Source organism: Falco punctatus (genome assembly GCF_963210335.1).
Source record: "Falco punctatus genome assembly, chromosome: 3".
NCBI lineage: Eukaryota > Metazoa > Chordata > Aves > Falconiformes > Falconidae > Falco > Falco punctatus.
In genome coordinates, this window is record NC_137582.1 from 121,144,924 (window position 1) to 121,155,497 (window position 10,574).

Consider the following 10,574-nt stretch of genomic DNA (forward strand, 5'->3'; position numbering starts at 1 on the left):
TACCAGCATATCTCCTAATGAAATTATTCCTGGGGCTGCTGCTCCTTCAGCTTTCAGAAAAGCTTCAGTGCCACTATGCTCTAAGGGAAAGTGAAGAGCCCAGCCTTTCAGGGCTGGCTGGTGTGAAAGTGAAACTCCATCTAATTTAATTTAGGAAAAAAACAAAAGCCCCCAACTCTTTGAGCCTGAATGACTTATGACTTTCCCTTGCAAAATGAAGGAAGAATTAAACCCTATATTAACACCATGAGGATGCAGGAGTGAGGAGCAGGCAATAAGCACAGAATGTCCAAATTAACCTAAGTCAGTCTGAACTCATTCCTCTGTTTATGTACATTTTAAAAGAGGTTTAATTAAGCTACCACATCTTAAGATGGGATTTTCAAAGCTATATAAGCAATTTATAAGAATCCAGACGGCAAAGGGCAGTTCAGGCACTCATGATTCTTTGAAAATCCTCAACTGGTGTAATAGAATTCATTTTCTCCTGCAAATTAGATACATATTTAACAAAAATAACCCGGGGCCACGTACAGAAGTTACAGATGATCATAACCTAAGCATGAGGGCAGAGTTAAGGTTACAGAGTCAAATTTTACTGCCATGTTCTCGTGTCAGAGTGTCAAATATCCAAAGTATAAAAATGACAAGATAGAGAAAAATCTGAGCACCTTGCAGTAAGGAGTGGTTGGGCAGAGTCACCCAGTGGTGGCAAATGTACCTGTGAAATCAATCAAATAATCAACCAAATCTAAGACTGGTCAAATTCTTTTGCTAAAGCTTTGGATCTGTTTAAGGTATTTAAGATAATCTAAGCCCTTATATTAGCACAAGCTGTTTAAAATGATCTGAGGCTTTAGACTGCTTTAAGCTGCTTATGCAGCTTTAAGGTTTTAAAAGGGTTTAGACTGCTAAAAAACATTCCCCAAAAAGCAAGTGGGGTTGTTTGTTGGGAGCTGGTTGTACCATTTCATGGATGTTAGTATGGTGCAAATGCAGAAATAAGTACACAGGTGTAAAATGTTTTGTTTGCAACGCTAAAAGTCAGTGTCAGTCAGTCCCAAGTCTACAAATACCGAGTTTACAGCTGATTCCTATTGGCATAAGTTTGAGAAGAGCAGCATGCCATACTTAAAGCACCAAGAACTCTGTCTTCTTTAAAATTAAAAAAAAAAAAAGGTACCACAGAAAATTACACAAAATTAATGCAATTCCACCCTATTATGAAAATACAGACAATGTGCTAGCATATAAACCCTAAAACTCAGCTTTGCTCTCTTCTGTTCTACTGCTCTTATTTCCAGCTTTGTATCACCAAAACACAGTGTCCCTTGTCACCCATTTGCAAGCCTACAAGTGTCTCTGGGGATATGAAATCCAAGGTGCCCAAGTGGTGCTGGGAAAGCTCAATAGCAAGACCCCATCACCCACACATTCACTTTCCTCCAGCAGCATTACTGTACTGCAGCGGATGCTGGAACACACAAGGGCCATGAAGGCTCTTCCAGGAGGCCAGGATGGGCTCCACTGTGATCTGCATCTTTGCAGCACAAAATTATCCTCACTCAAGTAAATTTTTTGCAAGGAGCATGCTCAAGCCCCACGCTTCAAGCTAACTACCCATCTCGCTGAGGTGCAGAACTCTTACCTGCAAGGAGCACTTTTTATTTTCTTAAGTCCTCCCTGGTAAGTCCAGCTGGGCTCAGAACATGCCCACAGCTCCCAAAACACACTTCTCCATGCGATCTGTGCCCTGGGTCTTGCTCCATCATCCCTGCACCCTGCTCTTGCCACCCTGGCAGGATCTTTTGCCAGCCCCAGCTGCAGTGTCACCCTATTGCGGGGCATGGGAAGGCTACTGGGGCACGGGCTGCAACAGCCCTTGGGCTCAGCCCCAGCCCAGAGCTTCGGTCTCACCCAGACTCAGCCTGGGAGATGGCGCTCAGCTGCAAGGATGGAGTCACCACCCCTCCCTTGGGGAGCTTGAATTTCCTTCCCAAAACACTGTCTGGAAAATCAGGGCAACTCTCCTGCTTGAGGGCACACCTTTTATAAACAGTTGCACAAAAACTTCTAGTCTCCTTCAGCCAGTTAGATCACGACAGTTTACAGTTTGCCTTTCTGCCCTGTGGAGGGGACGGTCCCATCCCTCCCTGTCATCTAGATGCAGCAAACGCAGCTCCATTGGGACAAAGAGCCGAGGTTTTTAGCCACTGGAGCAGAGGCACCACGGCACACAGCCACCCTAGGCTCTCATTTACACAAACATAAAGGCAGAGCATCTGGCCATGTGTCAAAAGTCTTTAATTACATGATTGAGCTTATCTTAAATATCTATTTATTGGAAGTTGTAAATAACAGAAGATTGCATTCTCTCTGATAAACACCACACAGACAAAGGGAAGTTATGATTACATATTCACCCCAACACTTTCTTATTCCATCTTTTGATTGCTTAACTTTGCAACCTTTATATGATATTAATGTAGGCATCCTGTGTTTCCCCCTCCACCTTTGCAGTTTGCTTTTGAGTACCAAGTTCATTTTACAGCTATTCAGTCATGGAGAACCAAGTAAGTTTTTTCCATAATCAAGGTTTTTATACCAATAGGTATTTTTTACTTGGGACCAGGCTTCTTCAGACGGCATCAGTCCCCAAGCAGCTTTTGCAATGGCAAACACTGAACAAAATCCAAATGACTGAGAAAAAAAAACATGAATGCTGACAGAAATAGCAACAGAAGCAACAGAAACCTGTTATGTACCATTAGCTGAGAAAATTAGCCTCTTGATTTTTCAATTTACCCAACCTTCTCCTCTGTAAGAAACAACAGGCTGCTCAGGGATGGGTTCATGCCTTGAAAGTGTACACAGCATCCCAAAACAAAGTGCAGAGTAACTATGGATACAGAATTACAGCTTCCCTGGAGTCCTCTCTGTCTGCGGGTTATCACATGACTCGCAAAATCTTCATAAACAATAACATCACACAAGGAGACAGCACTGGGAAGTGAAAGACCAGAGTCAATGAGCTGATTTCCCAGAGGGAACATGCCCTCCTTGCACCCCAAAATTTCAATGGCCAAAGGAATATAGGTCCTGCCAGCTGCAGGCATACCAGTCAAAGCGCTTTTGTATAGCTTTATCATAACTTGTTGCATTCCTGCAGTCATAATAAGCCAAATTCCAGCTAAATTAGCTATTCTGAGAATTTAGTTATTTCCCTGGTATTCCCCATGCATGTTTTCCAGGACACTTTTGAGTTCTAGTGTTATTTACATTACCACAACACCTTGTTATCGATCCCTGCCAGTTGACAAAGGGGTGTTGAAACTGGAGCATGGAAACACAGCAAGACATGCAAGGAGCATCAAGCTCTTCCCCACAGCACTCCGATGAACACAGCCCAGCCTTCTGCTCCACGGCCCACAGTCAGCCAAGCACACCGCTCAAGTTCACTGTCTTCACACAATTCACTGAAGGGCACGTCCTTTCTGATTTTATGACCTACTCCATACGACGGAGCAGCCTGAAATCTCCAAGTCGAGGGTCCCATGAAGCTGGACCCTACACAAACAGCAAGAGCACCTTCCTGCTTCAATAGCCCACCAGCTGCACCCATGCCACACAAACACCCAGAGCACTGGCATCTGCTGAGATGCCCACGAGGAACTGAAGCCAAGGAACAAAATTTTTGCCTTAAAGAATGGTATATTTCTGTAAAAACAGAAACAAGGACTCTTTCTTCTCTTAAACTGCCTGTAGCACAGGGAGACACAAGAAATCTTGAGTAGCATCAACCCAACCATCCTGCTGCGTTGGAAGAGCATGTGCATGTACCTTGCTTCAAGGGCACATGAGAGTGCACTGGGTGGAGGAAGACAAATAATTTCACATGCTATGCAATTTTAGGAGCACAACCTTTGACAGGACTTTTGCTTCCAGGTCCCCATGGCAAAACTAAATCCCACTGATGCTTAATCCATAGCATAACTGTAAATGTAAAATGACATAATTCCTGCCCCAGCTAAGAGGCATGTCTCACTCACTATGAAGCAAGCCAGGTATAAATTCAGCACTCCAAAAAGCAACTGAACTATAACAGCAATATCTTCCATTTGTTACCTTAGTTGTTTCTTTGAAGCCTGTGGTTCATACTCTGCCGACTGCCCCCAGGCATCTTGCAGCCCGTAAGCAGCACACATGCCAGCACACCCTCTCACCGTTTTTGAAGCTGGCCCAGGATCAATTTTCACCCCCTGTAGTGGGTGGTCTGATCCACAGAGCCACCGTACTCGCTGCTTTCTCTTGGCATAGCACCACATCTTGTTTGGAGACACAAGGTCACCCTAAATATTTTCCTTCAGTCTGCCATGGGTGCACAGTACATGCCCTTCGCTTGGCAGGTAGCAGATTTTTTTTTCCACCCCATAAAATTACTGTCCGATGAATTAATCAAAGTTATAATCAAATGCAACTATCAGTAAGGTAGACATTGCCTGCACTTGCTGGAGCCATCCCTGCCACAGAGGGATGTCTGGAGAATTCATTTCTAGCAACAGATCCACTGCAGCAGAGTTTTCAGACAAAACCTGGCCAAACTGCTTTTGAAGAGCCATTAAAAACAAAACAACCTGTCTGGCTCAGCAATTTTCACTCTCCCATAAAGTGCACTATGATGCCAGGACCAAAACAACAACAAAAAAAATTGCAAATATGAGTTAAAGCAACCAAAACCATGGCAAATGGGAACATGTCTGCAATGTACAGGATTACAATGACTGACAAGCAACACAAGAAAGGCCATAAGGAGAGAGATGAGGGATGATAAATTTATTTTCATGGGCTAAACCACACAGGCAAAGGCGAATTGGCTGGTGAGGATCAGAAATGCCTTTCAAACATAGGTGACGTAGGATGGATGTGGGTTAGAGGGACCGGATCTGGGGCAGGACAGGATGATGCTTGTGCAGCCGAGCCCGTCCCAGAAGCCTGCTCTTTTGCACATGAGCATTTATTTAGAAGACCATATGAGGTCCAGTCACACCTGTATCAATTTTTCCTTTGGTTATTTCAAACATAGTAGACCTTTTGATATCAAAACCACCACTTAACAGTAACACCCAGCAGGATATATAAAGCATATTTAAACTCTATAAGGCAACTAAAAAAAGTGGGCTTGAAGTCTTGTTTGTAGCAGAGGTGTATTCTGAAGGATGCTGAGATCATCCCTGACATCATCAGAGCAGCATTCGCCTTTCTCGCTTGCACTCTAACAGAATGATAAATTCTGTGGTGACTTATTTTCAGCAGATCACTTGTTACATCAGGGTTTGCTCATTTCTTTTTGCTGGCAGCCCCCAAAGCAGGACTGTGAGTCAGCAGCAGCCCTGGGCCCTTCCTCCAGAGATGCAGGAAGCGGTCCAGCCACCTGCGGTTGTCTCCTCCACCAGAGTTTATTGACCAAGCTCCCTTCCAAGGTGCCCATGTGTCCCACATCAAGACCTACCAGAGTGACAAGGTGGCACACGGGAAGGGAAGCAAGCAAGAGACAGTCTTTCAACTGCACTGAAAATCTGGGGTGCTTGAGGGGTGGAAAACCCATCTGAAGGTCTCGAGTCCCATGGGATTCCCATGCAGGCAGTTTGCAAGAAGCGCTGGAGCGGCAGGGCTGTGGGATCTCCTCTCTCAGCTGCAGGAGAGGCAGATCACCCAGAACCATTAGGGTCAGGGTCATTAGGGCATCCTGGGTCACAACCACCCATACAGACCAGCCCCCAGCTGGGATCAACAGCTGGGTTCCTCCCGGGGACCATCCCAGCAGCCATTTCTGGGGCTCCCCCTCCCTCTGCTCGCAGGGGATGCCAGCAGCATCCCATGTCCCTCACCCACAAAGGCTTTTCACACATGGCCCCCTGAGAGCTCAAGCTGGCCACGCCACATGCAACATGCCTCGTTAAATTATTCAGGTCGTTGGTAACAGCAGCCGGTCGCAGCATTCACCTCCAAACAGCCCAGACCCCGCCACAGCACCCAACCCACATGCCCAGGAGCTGGCATTGCTCCCACTTCTCATGGCAAGGATCAACGCTGCAACAAAACACACCTAGCAACAGGAATTATCTGTACAGGCAGATACGTTCCCCCATGCATTTCCCTACAGCACCAGTGTCTGCTTAGCAAATAATCATCTAAAAAAAAACCGCGAGCGCTGCTGTCTGCAGTTGGAGCTTAGAGTCAAAACTTATTACTCGTATTTTCAATCTGCCAGGGACTCACACTGAGATCTTGGCCAAATGGCTCCCCCTCCCTCCTCCCCATTTCACACACAGAAGAAAAAGTAAGACTCAAAAAGGTTAAATGGGAACAAAAAAGGCCATGCTGCTTTCCCCCACCACCACTTCAGTCAGCGGCTGAGATCAGAGTTGAGCAAATCCATTACTTACATAGCTGCTAGGTTTCCATTCCTGGAATAAAAGTTTCTGAGCTTTTTAAAGAGCCAAATGAAGAGATGTGGCCTGTGAATTCTGACATCCCTTTTGCAGTCCGGTCAGTAATATGGTTAAATATGGGTAAGCAACAACCAGCCCTCTTTGACAGTTTTGAAGATCCTCTTCAGTTAATGACATGCACCTTCAAACACTCAAGTCAGCATGCTGGGATCTACTGTTCCTTGGTGCATCCATACTAACCCACATTATGCATCTGCCTGAACTAAGCCAGCTGCAGATACTTAGCTTTACATGCAGAAAGGAGATATTTTTTAGCCCCAAACAAGTCTAGAGTGGTTTGTGCTCCTACCAGCAAAAGGCAGTAAGACTCACTCCCAGCTGGTCCAATTAAAAATGATGGGTTTAAGTCAATATTGTGTTCCCGCTCTCCTGGCACCAATCCCTTCCTCACCAGCTCCAAGTCTTGAACAGTTAGCTGAGATTTCTGGTAATTGTGGGACCAGCCCAAGGCCAGGTGGAAAATCCAGAATTAAAGTGTGCCTGAGGAGATCTTCACAGCACTCTGAACCTGGGTCCCTCCAGGGGTCCGTAAAACATCTTAGCCCATAAACAACTGTCTCAATTTTTAGCAAATATCCCCATTTACATAACTCAATTTAACAGCCCAGCCACAACCTTTACCAGAAATGAGCCAAGATGCCAAAGAGCCATTTGAAAGCCACGACCTTGCATGTCATGTATGTTTATAGGAGTTTTACAACTGTTTCAAGCAAAATAATTAACAGTCCCCTTTGCAAGCACGATGCTGTCAGATGACCCAGGCTCCAGTGCCTCGGAGAACAGCAGTGTCATTTCCCTGTCTCAAGAGGTGATGAAAGAATAAAAGTCAGAGTGATGCAGGGCCAACAATTCCCACTGGTCCCAAGGTATTACAGCTCATAAAAGAGCGGCTCCTGGCAGGACTTGGATGCCACCATCTCTACAGAGAAGCACGCTGGCGCTGGTACAGCATGAGACAAAATGCACTGTGTCCTGTTCTAGCTGCCAGCAGGAGGGTTTGGGCTGGACAATGCATGAAGGGTTTCATGGCCCCAGAGGCAGCAGACCAGAACCCCATGCTCTGTACAGGAGATGATTTGATAGGAAAAAGACCACCTTCCCATCCTCCCCCTCCTTAGTTACCACCTGCCTGGGCTTTCTCAGGAGGTTCTCATCCAAAATGTTTCCACCAGCCCGAGCAGAGTGAGAGCTTGGGACTGGAGACGAGCAGCGAGCTCCCACATGGCAGAAATCCCGCCAAGCAAGCAGGCTGGCCGAAAGGAGGAAAAAATGAAAGACTGACACCACCACCACCCCCCTCTGCATTTTATTGCGGCTGGATTTGCAATCTCCAAAAGAAAAAAGAAAAAAAGTAGGATCAGGCACAGTCCATTATGGCATACAAGAAAATCAAGAAGTTCCATCCCTGCAGGACCATGCAACCCTGAGCGACCCGAGCATTGAGGTAGTGCAAGGTTTGGGGAAACATCTGTTTTCTTTGCATCCCAAAGAACATGGCTGGGGTTCACCAGCACCTGTCGGCATCGGGGTCTGCCACTGCTGGCAGAGCAGGAGGGCAGGGGACGCGAGGCGCGCACAGCCCCGCACCCTGCCTGAACCAGGCTCAGAGGAGCATTCCCTCCTGCTGCCTCCAAAGCATATCTTAATCATCTTCTCCTGTATACACCCTCTATCAAACTCCTAATTAAAAATTATTTGCTTTTGGAAGGGGGAGGGGGGACAGACCAGACTGCATGTTCAGTTTTGATTACTTTTTATCTGTCAGGTTAGGTATTCACAAGTTCTCTTTCTAGGAAGCCTCGAGGGATTGTTTACATAAAATACGTATTTTATTTCATGTGCTGCCCACCCTCAGCTTGCACAATTAATTGGGGTAAACTTTTTGCAGATCATTTCCTTAACAGTCAGGCAAAGAAGCTACAAATAATCTTGCACACACACACAGAGAAGAAATTCATTGCTCAAACACATTTAAACGCACTGAAATATAAAAGCAAACTTCCAGGCAAAGGGCTAATTTCTGCCCTCGGAGGTTCACACAGCCAAAGGAGCTGGATGATCCTAGCGAGGGCTGGATTTGGCCCTTGGAGAGGCCACTGCAGTCCCTGCTACAAGCCCAGGCTCACAGCTGGAGGAACACCCAGCCGAAGGAACTGGATGATCCCAGTGAGGGCTGGATTTGGCCCTAGGAGAAGCCACTGCAGTCCCTGCTACAAGCCCAGGCTCGCAGCTGGGGGAACACGGCAGAAAACCCGGAGCCCGAGCAAGAGCCTTGGCCAGGTGCTGCATGGGGCTGCCACTGCCTCCACCTGCCTCCGCCACAGCAGCCCGCCAGCACCAGGAAAACTCGACTTCCCCGGCAAAGGACAAACCTCTGGGGGTAATATCCCAGCGCTGCCCAAATGCTAGCCCCAAGTGCACGCAAATAAAATTTGGCAGGGTGAAAAAGAAAAGCCAGTGCCCAGGCTTTGTGCAGGTAAAAGGGGATTCAGCCACAGGCAGGGATCTAGCTGTTAAAATGAGAGGAGGAATATTATTTTTAATATGTTTATACATGCTGTAGCATCAGGTAACAGCTGCTTCTACTCTGCAGGGAGCGTAAATGCAGGATGGGAAGCAGAGCAGGGCCTTGGCACAGGCACTCAGCATCGCCCCGGGGGGACAAGGCTCCCCACGAAGCAACATGTCCATTTTTCCACCGCCGCAGCGGCCAGGGTGCCCAGCAGAGCCGTGTGCCCCTCTGCATGCCCGCATCAATCCTGCATATCGCTAACACACACAGCATTCGCCTCCCACTGCCCCCCAGTCCTGCCTCCCACCAGCAAGCCAAAAAACAAAAAAACAAACAAAAAAAAAATCTATGCACATCGGGAGAAACTGAAGTTGCTGTCAAGCAACGATAAATTCATGCGACAGCTAGGGCTAATTAAGCAGGAGCAAGCAGCAAAGTAGCTGGGAGCGTGGCGGGGACAGGGTTACAGGCTGGCTGCAGGCTGATTGACACCGCTAAGGTTACCTCGGGCTCGGGGAGCTCGCCCATCGCGCCATGCACGGCAGCCGCTGGCCACCCAGGGAACACACGCACACGGGGGGAGATCTGCAGCTCGCTGTGCGGGGGGCGAGCGCCTCGGTGGCAACCTGGCACCTTTCAGGAGGCAAAATGGAATCTCACCGTCCGGTTGTGCACCCGCAGCAAGGCAGGGGGGAGAAAAATACACCATTCGCAAATCTGCACCCAGAGAACAAAAAAAACCCAAAACCACAAACCCCAAAAAAACACAACACAAAACCCCCGGTGCCTACCTTTGCTGGGTGCCAGCAGGCAGATCCCGGACCGTTTTGGGTCGGTGGCTGTTCCCTTCTTTATGAACTGTTCGGCTCAGCCGGTGCTATTTGCATTCTTTCATTAGCACCTGTTTCAAGTAAGGAAGGAGAAAGCTCATTACGAGATCAGCTTCCTTTCAAAATCAATTATTAAAAAAAAAAACAATAGATGCACACTGCCAAATAATAATCAAGCTAATTAAAAAAAAACACACACCAAAAAAAAAAAAAAAAAAAAAAAAAACAACAAAACCCAAAACCAAACATGTATATTAAAGCCCAAACTAGGCAGTTTAATAATGGGAGGTCTTGCAGGTTGTGAGCATGCTCCAGCCGGAACAAATCCTTCCTCTGTTATTCCTCTGAATAAAAATAAACCACGATCAAGAAACCCAAGCGGAAGCTTCCTCCTAGAATCCCTGCTGCTGAAAAATATGTAATAAATTCAGCCCGAAGACGCAGACTCTAATCAGCAGCTGTTTTCTGGATCCAAAGCCAGCCAAAGCCTTTCTTGTCTTTTCGCACTATGAGTCTAGGCCTTTTTGAAAAGGGTTTTAACCTTTTAAAGATACAGTACACCAATTATCACTTCTGGAGGACTGTCACTCACGGTGCAAATAAATTAATAAAGCAGCTGCGGTGGCACAGTAGGAGCAGGGGTTTGCACTAGCAGGCTTGCTTCGTGAATATTATTATATGATTATTTTTTTTTAAGAGGATCTCCCCCCTCCCCTCCCC

At 46.8% G+C, this 10,574-nt stretch overlaps 1 protein-coding gene across 1 annotated transcript in view; it reads right to left on the bottom strand.

Moving 5' to 3' along the window:
* The window catches only part of HIVEP3 (HIVEP zinc finger 3), a 287,505-nt gene that overhangs the window by 258,622 nt on the left and 18,309 nt on the right, over positions 1-10,574 (bottom strand). Inside the window, exon 2 of the mRNA XM_080379503.1 lies at positions 9,816-9,925. The gene's annotated coding sequence lies outside the window, so the exon portion shown is untranslated. The remainder of the gene's footprint in view (positions 1-9,815; positions 9,926-10,574) is intronic.